At 45.0% G+C, this 12,500-nt stretch overlaps 1 protein-coding gene across 5 annotated transcripts in view; it reads left to right on the top strand.

Moving 5' to 3' along the window:
• rbms3 (RNA binding motif, single stranded interacting protein) overlaps nucleotides 1-12,500 on the top strand; it is a 369,080-nt gene that overhangs the window by 77,621 nt on the left and 278,959 nt on the right. The window lies entirely within an intron of this gene.

The following is a 12,500-nucleotide window of genomic DNA, read 5'->3' on the forward strand; positions in this document are numbered from 1 at the left end:
CATGATCACAACCCAAACTACCCAAATGACCCTGTTCAGAAGTTTACATACCCTAGTTTCTGATGCTGAATATGGCCCTGTTTAACATCAAGGACCGCTCTAAATTGTTTGTGGTAGTTGTGGATAAGGCTCTTAATGTTCTCAGATGACAAAACAGCACATTCTTCCTGGCAAAATGGTTGTTTCCTATAATATCTTTGGGTGTCTTGCTGGAACCTGACATTTGAGGTTTCCCCTGAGTGCCTCAATGATGTTGAGATCAGGAGAGTGAGATGGTCGCTCAAAAACCTTCATTTTATTCTTTCTGAAGCTAATGATGGGTTGATTTGGCTTTCTGTGTCAAAATATTGTCATGATGTCACTGTTGGAATTTCACTTCAGAAATGCAGTATGAGGGGGTTTGGTTGGAATCAAGCCATTGGGCAAGGGAATCATTGCATTGCAATGAGCCTTGCAAGAGAAATTGTTCAGGAGGCATAGGACAACCAAAAAATAACTTCAGGTGAAATATAGGACAACATGAAAAAATGTTTTAAACTGTACAGCAAAGAGGTACTTGAGGAAAGATTGGCTGTTGGGGGTTACCAGGAGAAAGCCATTACTACAAAAATGCAAACATGTTATTTTGCATATGATACACCAAATAGCATAGTGAGAAGCATCAGAATGCCTGTGACAAAGTCATTTGGAAAAATGAGATCAATATGGAACTTTTTTCAGCCACTATTAACAGTACCATTTGGAGAACAGTCAACAGAGCCTATGATGAAAGTTACACCATCCCTTCTCTGAAACATGGCCATGGACCACTGATGTCATGGGGACATTTGAGTTAAAAATGCACTATACTTTTGGTCCATACTCGCAGAATGATGAATACATTACCCTGTGAAAAATACTGGACGAAACTTGACACACATCAGCCTTGAAACTGCACATGGTCCATTGTTTGGACATGCCAACATGACAATATTTCAACACAGAAAGCCACATCAATCCGTCATTAGCTTCAGAAAGAATAAAATTAAGTTTTTGAGCGACCGTCTCACTCTCCTGATCTCAACATCATTGAGCCATTCAGGGGAAACCTCAAATGTGAGGTTCCAGCAAGACAGCCAAAAATATTATAGGAAACGACCATTCTGCCAGGAAGACTGTGCTGTTTTGTCATCTGAGAACATTAAGAGCCTTATCCACAACTACCACAAACAATTTAGAGCGGTCCTTGATGTTAAACAGGGCCATATTCAGCATCAGAAACTAGGGTATGTAAACTTTTGAACAGGGTCATTTGGGTAGTTTGGGTTGTAATCATGCTTTTCAAAGAGTAAACACAGAAGATTGCTAATAAATATCTTAAGCTAGTCACTAGCAATGAGTGAAAAAAATGTTTTGTGTAATCCTTCATATTTTGTGAGAAATTGCCAAGAAAGCGTATATTCTGCTGGGGTATGTAAACATATGCGCACCACTGTACACACACACATGCATACTCATACTCACACACACATCAGCCACCACCAACCAGGATCTCATCAAACTATGCCAACCATGAGTGTCGATCGTATGCATACACACACACACAGTGGCGTGGAACAGGGGGGGAAAACCCTGACTCATTCTTAGGGCCCAGCCCACCTGCCCCCCCCCCCCCCCCCCCCGGGGGCCCTCCTATGGTAAATGTTCCATGGAAAATGTTCTTGGGGGGCCCATAAAAGAGGTTGTTCCTGGGGCCCCAAATTTGGTGCTATACCCCTGCACACACACTCTCACACACAGGCACGCACATACACACACACAAACGCTTGCACAGGCACGCACATACTCACACACACACACACACACACACACACACACACACACACACACACACACACACACACACACACACACACACACACACACACACACACACACACACACACACACACACACACACAATACACAGACATACTAGTGCAGGTGGATGTCAGAAAAAAGAGGTTTAGGAACATTTCATATAGATTTTTCCAAATTGTGTTTTTTATCAACTACAAACCCCATAGTCTTCAAATCCACCTGTTTCCATTTTTTTCCGAAGTGGAAACGCCCAAAATCCAAGATGGCGGATATGCAGTCAGATTCTAACACAATTGAATGTAATGGAAGGAAACATGTCATATAATTTTTGGAATTGGTGTTTTTTTAGCATGTCTTGGACCCCCTGAATACAAAACTACCTGATTCTATTTCCCCCCTTAGAACCAAAATCCAAGATGGCTGACACAAATGACCAAAAATGACATGTTTGGAGTTTTGAGGTCTCTAAAGTCAGTGTTTTTTCTTGTATTTTTAATATTCTTGATGTATACAGGACCGTTCAGTCTGTCATTACATGAACTTTTTCAAAAAACATTTAAAATGTATAAAAATTCAACATGACATCTATAAAACGATTGCGTAAGCTTACCTCTCTATATGGCCAGCTGATGTGTCTCATCCCAAATCTGAGCTGGCCCCTTTGATATTTGTGTTTTATATTTCTAGGACCCCCTCTGAAAACAAAACAATCTGTTTCCAATTTTTAGAAGCAAAATCCAAGATGGTCAACATTGTAGCAAAATATGAACATTTGGTATTTTCAGGTTTATTAAGCTATTGTGTTATTTTGTACGCCTATTGGTAATATTTTGATAGGCACATAACTGTCATTACATTAAATGTTTCGTCTCATAGGAAGAGCATCTGGAATTTGGGGTGACACACTGTAAATCTTGTGCGCACATGTCGGCTAGCAATTGGCTAGTTGCAAAAAGTTGGCCTGTTGCCTCCAACTAAACTCTCTAGACTGATCAGAAAGTAAAAGAAAATCCTATTAATTCATTTCATTGAACAACTGTAAAAAAAAAATAATGGGCAAGAGGACCACCTTCATGATGTGCAGCATCATTGAGGGAGCCAGTTTCTTTTCATTTTTATGTCAATTATTTTCATAAAAGATTCACACTTGTGCCACTTATACGGATCCTCATGATGCCAAAGGTCTCACAAAGGTCAGTGTATGATAGTGTGGCAATCAGCAGTCAGCGCACCTGCCAATCTTGCACCTGAAACACAGAGGACAGACCAAGGAACCAGCAGGGAGGACAGCCAAGCCCCCTTGAGTCATGACATATGGTAGTACTTTGGGTTTGGGTTCAAATAACAGAAGGCCTTGGTTCCAAGTCGTGTGAGCCCACTCTCCTCTTCTTCACTACACATGGCTTCAGAATTGGGATGACTTGCTATGAGGCCAACATAGGCATGCCAACCAGATGAGCCACAACAGACCCACAGAGACGTGATCTCAATGGATGCTACTGATGGGTGAAGCATAATATTAGACACCATGGATGATATAGGCCTAAGTAAGTTGGGAATTATATGAGGGACGTTCAGAGCGTGTGAAGCACATGAGTGGGCTTACCGTAGGGAAGACCATATCAAGGTATGCGTATGACCCATCACTACAGTTGAGGATATTCTCTGACTGTCATGCCAGAGAGCCCAGTTCTATGAGCAGAGAGCATGGCAAGATTGTTGGCATTGGAGGAATGCAACATCCCGAATAGAACATACGGTTCACAGCCTTCAGATAAGCTGAGGCCGACCTTGAAGCAACTTTGTAGCCCTTTGCCTCGATATAGGCAGCCAATCCAGTGAATGTGCATATTACTGTACAGGTAGCACTGCATAATAGGTAGGCCTACTGTACATGAAGTGACTCATAGCAATTGTTGTTGGAACAATCATTTGGACCAGCATGGAATCCTCTGTGCTCGAATTCACAAATGAATGGAGTAGAGTATCATTTATTGATTTATAGACCTGAAAGCAACATTAATGTTGATTTTGCTAAACAAAATGTCTTCCATCTTGGATTTTGTAATGGGCTTAGTTTATGTAATGGCTGACTTCACATTCATGTAACAAATATTACCAAAACAAGTCAACAATGGCTTTATAGACTTCAAAATATTAAATATGCCAATTTCGCCATAAATTATGTCAGCCATCTTGGATTTTGCCACAAAAAATGAAGGAAAACATTGAAAATAATTTGTTTTCTATTCAATGTTGCCCTGGAATTATAAAACAGTTCAATTGAACCTTAAAACGGCATTAATGGTGAAATTTCTACACACAATGGCAGCCATCTTGAATTTGCCACTAAATGTTCACGAAAAAAATGGAAACAGGTGGATTTGTATTCAGGGGGGTCCTAAAAGTAAAAAAAAACACCAAATGGAAAAATCTATAGGCTATGAAATGTTCCAAAACGTACATATCAACCTATACTATATTGGCCACACATACAATTTAGAGTAAATACAAAAAAGGCTAAATATATGAGCATGGCAAAAACATATGTAGTTAACACACACGCACATGCCTACTCCCACGCACATTCACAGAAACAGGCGCAGAAGCACGCGCAGAAACATGCACACACAGAAACACTTGCAAGTGAATAAATATTTTAATGCAAATTTGTGCACCCAAAGGTCACCATAACTTTCACTCCCAAACAAGGCAAACAAAAAGCCGCATAAACACCTGGATTCACAAAGGGAGTGCATGCAAAAGACATTAGAGCAAAGCTATTCTATTGTATAAACACACCCACACGATTCCACAAAATATACAAAAACATATAGGCATGCCTACATATAGGCACACATGCGGGCGCACACTCACACATGCATGCACACACAAACAATCACACACACACACATGCACACACATGCACACACACGCACGAACGCTTTAATGGTGTTGTTTAACTTCCGTGGTTCTTTTTGCTCATGTGCTGGCGTCATATGGTTTAGTAAAGTCATTCACATACCAAAAGTAAACACACACCCAAACATGGCCCATACAAAATCACATGGCACGCCAGCAGCATTAACATATCTAAATACCCACGCACACACACACACACACACACACACACAGGCACACACACACAAACACATACGCACGCGCGCACACACACACACACACGCACACGCACACGCACGCACACGCACGCACACGCACACACACACTGATATACAAGGATGGGAAGGCATACAGTGTGGTAGAATATGAAGCATGTCCTGGGAGCGCGGGGCTCAGGTTACACCATCAACAGCATGATGGCCTCTGTCTGTCTCTGTTAACCCTCTCCTTCTCCCCTCTCTCACACACACATACACACACACACAGGCATGCACACACACACACACACACACACACACACACACACACACACACACACACACACACACACACAGACACACACACACACACACACACACACACACACACACACACACACATGGACACACACAGAGATGCATGCACAAACACACACACACACACACACACACACACACACACACACACACACACACACACACACACACACACACACACACACACACACACACACACACACACACAATCTCTCTCTCTCTCTCTCTCTCTCTCTCTCTCTCTCTCTCTCTCTCTCTCTCTCTCTCTCTCTCTCTCTCTCTCTCTCTCTCTCTCTCTCTGTCTGCTGGGTCAGTAGTGTTTACAGTTGCAGGAGGGGACATGGCTTCAGGACAAGGGGACTAGGGGACCGTTCTGATGACCCTGCCCTTGTTTAATAGCTCGCCCCTGGATAGCGCTTCTCTTTATAAACACATACCACAACACCCTGTGTGTGTGTGTGTGTGTGTGTGTGTGTGTGTGTGTGTGTGTGTGTGTGTGTGTGTGTGTGTGTGTGTGTGTGTGTGTGTGTGTGTGTGTGTGTGTGTGTGTGTGTGTGTGTGTGTGTGTGTGTGCGTGTTTGTGTGCATGCGTGTGGGTGTGTATTTGTTGTTGTACTGTATGTATGTGTCTGTGTGCGTGCCTGCGTGCCTGCGTGCCTGCATGAGTGTTTGTGTGATTTTGTGTGTGTATGTGTGTGTGTGTGCGTGCGTGCGTGCGTGTGTAATGTGTACAGAACTGTGTGTGTGTGGAGTGACAGTGGTGGGGAATGTTGTTTCTCAAGTTTTATAAACGGACAGCTGAGAGCAGTACAATACAATCCTGTGAGGTCCTGGAGTCTTAGTTTTGTCTATGGGCTGGTGTTGAATGCTGACTATGGGGTGCTTAGCAGGGCTGGACTGGCCATCTGGCATAGCGGGCATTTCCCGGTGGACCCGGCACCCTCGTGGGGCCCTATTTTCAGAAATGTGAAAAAAGGGGCCCTATTTCTGAAAATAGGGACTCACGAGGGTGCGGGTCCCACAGGTGAGTTGGTTTTGCGCCGCTTATTATGAGGGGACCCCTTTAAGCAAAAAGTGCCCGAGCCCTATTTCTCCCCCAGCCCAGCACTGCTCTCGGCTGCTCAACCCTGGTTCTTAGTACAGTAATGGCTATGGGCTGTTTTGTGTTGCTTTGATTCGGTTGGCTCTTTAGGGTGCATTTGTCCTATGGCTATGGGCAGTGTGGCGTGCCTTATGATGTGTTTGGTGGTCTGTTGCAGTGTGTCACCATTGCGTGTTATCACAGGCATACTGTACTGTACATCCATGTAAAAATACACACATGCACTATGTCTCTCACTTTGTTTCTCATGCACACATGCACAGGCACACATGCATACAGGCAGGCCGACACACACACACGCACGCACGCACACACACACGCAAACACACACACACACACACACAGAGAGAGAGAGAGAGAGAGAGAGAGAGAGACAGAGAGAGAGCACTTTATGAACATAGAAGCAATTTTCCATAGTCTTTCCCCGTACTTTGTCATGGTCCAGGTTGGGGCTGAGCCGTGGAGCCGTGGCGCCGTGGGCGTTACGGAGTAGCGTCGGGGCTGGAATGAAAAATTCATGCCAATAAAAGTTTCATTAGGGTCCCGGACGGCGTGCCAAAGCACCGCTAACCTTTCAGCGGAGAAAGGTCAAGGGCTTTTGCCTCGGGCCGCTCTTCCTCTTCCTCTTCCTCCTCCTCTTCCATCTCTTCCTCTTCCATGGCTCAGCGGAAAAAGGCAACAAGAAGCACCCACCCCACCCTCCGAGTCAACACACACACACACACACACGCACCCATACACATACACACGCACGCACACACACACACACCGTCCTAGTCAACTCCAACCCCCCTCCCACCCAGCCCCCTCACCGTAACACTTATGGCATAATAAAGACTTAAAGTAAATAATTAACTAATGATGAACTAATGAACTAATGCTTTTTGTAAATGTGTGGGAAAGGTTATGTTAATATTTCATATTTATCAAACATTTACAATTTTTTGTAATGACAGAGAGACAGATAGATAGAGAGAGACAGACAGACAGACATTCAGATAGACAGACTGTGACATACACACACAACCACTTCCACAACAGCTATCAGTGACCCCTTAGACTGTGTGCAACCCCCCCACTTGCACTCTCTTCTTCACACACCCAGACATACACACACATACGTACAGTACATAGTAAGTAGAGCAATTGCATGCAGAATTGTACACATAATAGCAAACACAGGCAAATACATATGAAGAGTTCAGATGCAAAACCCCCTAAGTGCCTTTTCAGAAAATAATCTTAATTCATTTTTATTTAATACAAAGCTATCAAAATTGCATATTTTTTTTTATTTTATTTATGTAATATAACTATTTATATGTATTATCAAGTACATGAATGTAAACCAAACCAACAACGGGGTTCTCTAAAAAATATAGAAGTGCAGGTCTTCAGAAATGGAGTTAGGGGGTTTTGCATCTGAACTCTTCATATTCACAACCATTGTATGTACACATATACTATACACATCCCTATTCACAACATTAATCAGAAACACACTCGCAGACACATACACACGCACGCATGTACACAAGCACACACAGACGCGCGTATGCACTGGCTCCGCAGTTGACAATGCTGGTGACAGGCCCAGTGTGTATGCCCTAGAAGGCAATGGTGACATTTAGAGATCTCACTCTGCAGTTTTCTCTCTCTCCCTCTCTGTCTCTATCTCTCTAGCTCCACCTCTCTCTGTCTCTCTCTCTCTCTGTCTCTCTCTCCCTCCACCTCTGTCTCTCTGTCTCTCTCTCTTTCTCCCTCTCTCCCGCCACCTCTCTCTGTCTCTCTCTCTCTCTGTCTCTCTCTCCCTCCACCTCTGTCTCTCTGTCTCTCTCTCTTTCTCCCTCTCTCCCTCTTTCTGACCCTCTCTCCCTCTCCACCCCTCTCTGTCTCCCTCTCTCTGTCCCTCTCTTCCTCCTCCACCCCCTCCCCCTCTCTCTCTGGCAGACTCTTGAGTATCAGCATGGCTGTGACAGCTCCAGAATCTTAAAGCCCCAAATCAGCACATATTTTTGTCTTTCTTTTTCTTGTGTGTCTTTTCTTTCCCCTCGTCTTTTTTTCCTATTTTATTTTAAGGAGTGGCCAGGTTTTGGGGTCATGTCATATACAGAAGACTGTTTGTGACAGGCACATTCTGGGGACACCAATTGCCTCGCTCTCTTTCTAAAGAATGGTGGAGTTCTTGTTTTTTTTTCACAACGTAGACAGGATGCCGCCAACGAAAAATGTCACTACGAGGTTAAGTGGGATATCCGCTTCTCTGCGTTTATAGCGGCATGCACATGAGGTTTACTGAATGTTGCATGAGGGCTTGCAATAGCCACCCCAACCCCCAGTCCCGACTCCAACCCCAAACTCCTCCGAGTGGATGTTGGAGGAAATCATCCACCCCACCCTACCCTAACCCAACTCCAACCATCAAAACTAAACTCCAACCTTACGGCTGGGCAGGGCCGGCGCCACGGGGGGGGCATTGGGGGGCATTGCCCCCCCAGCCAAGCTGCTGTGCCCCCCCTGGGCCTATTCACCTAAACATGCTGATATGGTCATTAATATGCAACAAATTAGTATTTTTTTCTGAATACCGTAAATATAAAGTACAAGTTAAAATGCCACCAATGCTTAACCACCATAGCCCTAATAAAGAAATAAATGGATAGGCTACACTATTTAGACATTGTCAGTAGACCTAAATGAAATAATAAGTGAACAGAGATCCCTTGAAATAATGGGATTGTCCCGTATTTAGAAACAAAAGTACTGTTCTGTATAGAGTTGAAACTGAGCCCACAATTTGGTTAAAATGCAGGAAATTTCATCTAAGAAATACAAAATGTTCTGGGGAAGGACCCCCATACCCCCCGCCAAGGTGGGGGTGGATATTGCATTAAGGCTGCATCATCAACCCCTGCCAAACCCAAACTCAAACCCAAACAACACTACCCCAAAGGGAAGTTGCAGAGAGTGTGTAATATCCAACCAACCTCAACCCAAACTCCAACCCATCCTCTGGAGTAAAGGTTGCGGAATAATACAGCAACTAACAACCGAAAACACCAATCCCACCTCGGGCTGGCTGTTGCAAAAATGCTATAACATTTACCCCAACCCCCGTCCTACCCCAACCCAGCCATCAACCAAAAGTCCATTCCTTTTACCTCTGGGTGGAAGTTGTGGCCGATGGAGGCAGAGGTAGACGCCTTGGGCAACAGCCTTCCTAAGACAAACAGCCGTGAAATGCATCGGGGGGCCACGTACAGCATGAAGACAGGATGATGGGGGAGAAAGAGGGCCCGGGCACTTCTGGCTTAAAGGCCCCCCCCTCATAATTAGCAGCACAGAACTGACTCACTGGTGGGCTCGCATCCTAACATTCTTCTTTTTTTTTTTTTTTTACATTTCTGAAAATAGGGGCCGATGAGGGTGCAGTGCCCACTGCGAAATGCCCGCTATGCCAGATGGCCAGTCTAGCCTTGCAGACAGGGAAGCCACAGAGTGGTATGCAGTGACAGCCCAGCCGTCCAAGACAGGGGTGGATCTAGACATTTTTGGGCCCTAGGCAAAATATAAACATGGCCCCCTCAAAAGTCATTCGTTAAGCACGTCACCAATTGGCATGTTAGGAACCAAGGTGCTATTTTAGTGTTTTGAGGGTGCTGTGCCCACCGGGAAATGTCCGCTATGCCAGATGGCCAGTCCAGCCCTGTAGCCATAGGGGCCCACGAGGATGCGAGGCCCACCAGTGCCCATCTGGCATTTTCTGGTGGGCACCGCAACCTCATGGGCCCCTATTTTCAGAAATATATATATATATATATATATATATATATATATATATATATTTTAAATTAACTTTGCACATTTCTGAAATTAGGGGCCCACAAGGATGTGGGGCCCAGCAGTAAGTAAGTTCTGCGCTGATAATTATGAGGGGCCCTTTTAAGCCAAAAGTGAAATGCCCGCTATGCCAGATGGCCAGTCCTGCCCTGATAGAGAGACTGATTATGAACAATGAATTATTAATATGAGCCCTCGGCTGAACATGTGCTTCTCATCACGTCTGTGGACTCTCATTATGCTGAGTTGCTGAGCATATCGTGTGTGTGTGTGTGTGTGTGTGTGTGTGTGTGTGTGTGTGTGTGTGTGTGTGTGTGTGTGTGTGTGTGCGTGCGTGCGTGCGTGCGTGCGTGCGTGCGTGCGTGCGTGCGTGTGTGTGTGTGTGTGTGTGTGTGTGTGTGTGTGTGTGTTTGTGTGTGTTTGCGCATGTGGTGGTTATGTGTCTAAAAACATGTGCGTCTGTGAATGTGTAACCATTTGTGTGTGTGTGTGTGTGTGTGTGTGTGTGTGTGTGTGTGTGTGTGTGTGTGTGTGTGTGTGTGTGTGTGTGTGTGTGTGTGTGTGTGTGTGTGTGTGTGTGTGTGTGTGCATGTGTGTGTGTGTGTATTTATGCTACTAACAAGAGTGTGCATATATAGCATGCACCTCTGTCTAGGCATTGGTTTGCTCATCTCCTACATGCCTACAGTATTTAGTGTGTATTTGTGCTTCAATGTGTGTGTGTGTGTGTGTACATTAGGTACGCATGATGTGTGTAAGTGTGTGGCAGATGCAGCGTTTGAGATGCACGGGGGCCTGTTATAGAGCCGTGTGGTAGAGTAGAGCACTGTAGACAGGGCTGGGTTAAGGTGGCCTAGGGCCCCTAGGATACAGGTTGCTGTGGGGGCCCCCTGTAGGGAAAATTTCATGGAAAATCTAGGTTGACAGTGTCATACTGTAATTACAAGCTAAAAATTCAGGATGGCATGTCTACCAACTCAACTAAACCGGATGGATGATTTTTTCAATGTTGCATCTTGTCACAATTCTACAATTTTTCACTTTTGGGAATCAGGCCCCCCCTGGCATGTGGGGGCCCCTGGGCTGCAGCCATATCTAGCCTGCGGGGGACCCTGGCATGTGGGGGGCCCTGGGCTGCAGCCATATCTAGCCTGCGGGGGACCCTGGCATGTGGGGGGCCCTGGGCTGCAGCCATATCTAGCCTGTGCGTTAATCCGGCCCTGACTGTAGAGGGTGCCTAACAGCCTATTCAGTGTGTATTTGTGTTTCAGTGTGTGTGTGTATGTGTACATTATATACGCATGGTGTGTACTGTGTAAGTGTGTGGCGGATGCAGCATATGAGATGCACGGGGGCCTGGTAGCGTGTGTTGTAGAGTAGAGTACTGTGGAGCGTGCCTAACAGCCTGTGCATCACTGAATATCCCGCCTAATTGGAACATCAGATCATCACATGAGGAATTAACTCTTTCCTGCCTCTCGTGTTCAGGGTTACTTCCTCTCCACTAATTATGTCTGTGTGCCGTCATTCATCCCCAAATACAGTACTTAGGCATGCTACTGGTGCAGGGGCGCTGCCAGAAATGTTGGGCCCCATGAAAGATTCGAATTTTGGGCCCCCTTAAGGGCCCCTGTCAGTGCTTGGGCCCCCTTATGGGCCCCTGTCAGTGCTTGGGCCCTTAGAATCTGTACCACTTTTCCTCCCCTAGAGGCCCCCATGCTACTGGTGGGTAATCTACAGGCTCTTTTACAGTAAGCAGTGCAATCGCTTGTCATCTACAAGGACAACACTCTTCAGATTGTTATTTGGTTATTTGCCCACCGCGGGTGAATAAGCACAGAAAAATCTGAAGAGTGCCGTCCTTCTTTCATTCATCTATGTTTTAGGATTCAGCACCCAGTTAAAAGCTGTGGGAATCATTAGGCGATAGTGTGTGTGCACGTCTCCACCAGTTTTCATCTGCAGGCCTTGACATCACTATGTGGTGCAACCAGCGTAGGGCTGGACATTATTGAAAAGGGAAAAATTCGGGTGCCATACAGATGTCTTTTTAGTTACTGTATTTCTTATTTAGACAAACGTTTCGACAAAGCATCTTCATCAGAGTCCTTGGACTCCTTCAGGACTCTGATGAAGATGCTTTGTCGAAATGTTTAATGCACTGTAAATAAATAAAAAAATAACTACAAAAATGTTCCCTTTTCAATATTTTTTTTGGCTATTTCCCTCCTGCACAATGTAATATTTAGATGTAGCCTTGATTAATCTCAAACCCGCAAGACCCTCTGCATGTTAAGAATAAT

Source organism: Engraulis encrasicolus, chromosome 5, assembly GCF_034702125.1.
Source record: "Engraulis encrasicolus isolate BLACKSEA-1 chromosome 5, IST_EnEncr_1.0, whole genome shotgun sequence".
Taxonomy (NCBI): domain Eukaryota; kingdom Metazoa; phylum Chordata; class Actinopteri; order Clupeiformes; family Engraulidae; genus Engraulis; species Engraulis encrasicolus.